We start from the raw sequence: 4,095 nt of genomic DNA on the forward strand, positions 1-4,095 counted from the left end.
TCTCTCTCTCTCTCTCTCTCTCTCTCTCTCTCTCTCTCATAACACCCACCACACACACACCCTTACATTCACCCTCTCCCATCCTCCTCCTCCCCCTCTCTCCCCACCGCTCGCTCACGCTCTCTATACCTCTCTCGTTCTCTCCTGTGTCGAACCAGCCCGCAGGGCGCAGTAGACCGTCTCTCCCTCTCTCTCTAAACACACACACACACACACACACATACTCTCCCTCTCTCACCCCACTTCCTCCCCCTCTCTCCCCACCGCTCCCTCACACCCTCTCTCGCTCTCTCGTTCTCTGTAGTCAGTGAGTCGGCAAGCCAAGAAAAGAGATATAAAATAATATATAATCTGATTCACTCTCGTTCCCACACACACATTCTCGTTCACACACACACACACACACACACACACACACACACACTTATCGACGCACTATTTCACGCACACAAAACCCCATACACACACCCACTCAACCCCCTCAGCCTCTCTCAACCATCTCTCGCTCTCTTTCCACACACATGCACATACACACACTCACATAGCACGCATACACGGATGCACACATTCAAACAAACACACACACGCAATACGCACACACAAGAAGAAGAAACCGGGAGAATCTTGACAATCAACGACCAACACAACAACAAAAGGACAACAAAAACACGCAACGGTGACACCGAATTAAGAAAAGACGTTGAAGGCATGCCCCGACTGACCCTGAAAGAAACGAACGCGTAGCAAACACCAGTTCTAGTGCAGAACCAACCTCACACCAGGCACCTGAACCATCAACAACACCCATTGTAAATGCCCGATCTCCACTCTTCTCTAATAACCTAGCCAATGGCTAGTAAATTGTAAAAATTCCCCACCCCACTCTTACCTCCCTTCTCTCTATCTCTACCTTCTCTCCCCCTCTAGCTCTCTCACTAGAGAGGCATCTAAACTCTTTACAGTGACCAGTGGGTATTGGCAAGGACCATTAGGTAAGAACCACCTCTCAGGCCTATATAAAGAGGCTTCCACTAAGGGAGAAAAACACACTGGAGGCACCACCCAATATCCATGCACTCTACATTCCATACACCACTATGCACATAATGCACCTCACAAACTAGGGAGATCACGATGTCATGCTTGTTGAAAGCATGGGTGTTCTAGCATTAGCAACATCACCACCATCACTAATCTCCACCCACACCATGGCTGGTTTACTAATCATGGCCACCCCATGCACATAAGGCACTCAGTATCACCCCGCAAGGCAACATGACCACACTAGGATTGAGTACACCGACACCAAGTTACCCCGGGCCACTTTCTATGCTAGTGATCCACGTCACTAGAGGCTGCCTCATCTTGGTGTTTTCCCTCAACTAACCTCCCGCTAACGTGGTAACACCGCTAACTCCAAGGTTCACCATGCACCATATGGCGCTCGCCTTCCATCCAATACCCCCAGTGATAGGAGCAAGGGTTGTAACAGCCAAGACCAATGTTTGTAAGTATTATCAACATCAATAAAGAGTGCAGTTCTATCATGATCTCCAAGTCCATTGTCTCTTTAACTTTGTTCTCCCCATACTCGTGGGATGGCTCTAACGTTGTATGGCATCTCACTCCTACCATCTTAGGCCATCTATGTCTGTGTCTGAGCCACACTTATGCTAGGTGGTGCCCCTTAAAGTTATAGGATAAACCCTGTCTTGAGATGATGCAAGGGGAGTGAAAGCTATGTGTGGTGTAGAGGCCACCCCACATGGCACGTCATTTTCGGACATCAATGGCTTCAAGGTGCCGATGATGATTGGTAGGTAGAATTGATGGGGTTGGAGAGCAGCACTTCACGGGCTGAGGCAGGTTGGTGTTTTCTTTTTTATGTGAATTGATGAAGCCCTAATACGCCGCACTTGGAGTGATCTTTATCAGCGGCAATCAAAGTGAGGCAATGGAGCCTTGAGGTGCGCAGACAGAAAGTGCAAAAGACAACAATGACTGTGCAAGCAAGAATGCAATGTGTAGCTATTGATATGCTTGATCTGGTAAGTGATAGTCTGCAAGCCTGTGGTGATCTTCACTTGCTTAGGGATGCACCCCCCCCCCCCCTCCCCCCCCCCCCCCCTCCCCCCCCCCGCAGAGATGACAACGTCTACAAAGAACCCTCGACAAACGAGACACTGAGGTCCTTGAAGGAGGCAACAAGCTCTGCCTTGGTCTGAAGGGTGGAAGAGAGAATGAACACGGGGTGACCTTTCAACAACGCTAGCCCGCACTATGTGCTTGCCATACCATCAAAAATCAGATCACAGCTCTTTATATCTATGATGCACCACTCAAAGAGCGACAACACCAAGCAAGTAAGTATGAGAGCAAGTTCCAGGGTTCAAAGTTTTGCAAGTAGCTGCTGCTCACATATATTGATGGATAATTATAGGGTGAGAGTTGCAGCTTGAAGTAGGGCTGCTCGTTCAGTGGATGAGAAGCAAGTCCCTGATCCAGACCCAAAAAGTCTATGCAATAGACTTTGATGGCAAAATGAGATCCACTGCAATTGACCCTTATTGAATGGATCCAAAAGTGGGTAAAATTGTCAACTGGTTGGTCAACAAAAACTTTTTTCCCCCTACAACAGAACACATACACCCTGGAGAAATAAATGCACACACATGAAAATTGAGTGAAATTAGGATCTAATTAAAAGGGCTAATTTTTCAACAGAGAACTCGCAAAAATGATCTCATAAATTAGCCAATTTAATTGAGAGATTAATTAATGACTCCTGAGGCAATTTGAGCATGGGGAGCTAGTGCGTTGGAAAGCTCGTGAAGAGTACTACACACATACATAAACCACAAGAGCAAATGCACATTAAAATGAGAGCAATGCTAATGCAAAATGGGTTGAAAAATGAACGCAAATGATGGCACACTGATTGAAAAATTGCACATACGATCAATGCAAAATGTGAGTTCCCCCTCACCTAATCGCCGTAGGGTAGTGGAGCATGCTCTTGCCCAAGCGACAATTAGGGATTGGGATTATTAAGCTGATGCAAATAAAGAGTAGAGAATGCTAACCACACAAATGCATACTAATGAACCTAGCTAGCATATCGTGGTGTTGTGATACCACTTGATGAGAATGGGATTGTGCTAGCGACGGTGGATGAAAGAGAAACATCGTGCACACAAGTGAGTGTGTGTTGGCTAGATCAAGAGAATTATGTTCCAAGATCAATTAACTTAGACTCATAAACATGATCTTGAGTAGTTGCTAAGCCATCACAAGCTCACCATAAACAAGAGAGATGTAATAAAAAATAGAATAGAATTTGTATTCATGAATTGAGCTTTAAGTAGCTCTATAATCTTGCACCACTGCATGTGGGATAATTCCACTCTTCTCTCCTTGACTCATGTTCTAGGACAAAGCTCATACCTTACACGATTTGTCAGCCCCTAATTTCGAGGGGTCCAACTTGGAGTCTAGGCTTTTATTTTTTGTAAAAGGATGTGAAAATTGCAAAATATTCAAAAATAAAAAAATTGGGCCTATTTTTTATTCTAACTTGAGCCAGCTAGAGTAAATGGGCCACCCTCAAAAAGTGGGCTAGCCCCAAAGTAATAAGTAATTAGTTATCAAGCCCAAAACTATTGTTATTCAAAGCGGTAAGTTTATTTTCATTCATTCCATATAATAAATGATAGTTATTTAGGTGAGATAACTGAGAATAGTTTAATTGGCAATTTTAATAGTGATTTAATACAATATGATATAAGTATTCTTTTAAGTATAGTTATAGCATTAGTAGTTTCATAGGCATTGAATTATAAATCAATGTCAAATAACAAGTTACTAATAAAAATATTATTTCAAGTGTTGATAACATTTCTTTTTGTTTCTTTTCTTTTTTAAGGCAAAAAAGTTCTTTTTTTGCTAATGGTTCATCATTAATTTGACATTCAAGTCTACTTTTACCTCCCTCCACTCACTTCTTCTCTCTCTACATACCAGATCTGACCCCTCCTCTCTCTAGAACCAAAAATCTTGTTTTTCACTCTCTCTCTCTCTCTCTCTCTCTCTCTCTCT

The sequence above is a fragment of the Adiantum capillus-veneris genome, chromosome 27, assembly GCF_014529385.1.
Source record: "Adiantum capillus-veneris isolate H3 chromosome 27, ASM1452938v2, whole genome shotgun sequence".
Taxonomy (NCBI): domain Eukaryota; kingdom Viridiplantae; phylum Streptophyta; class Polypodiopsida; order Polypodiales; family Pteridaceae; genus Adiantum; species Adiantum capillus-veneris.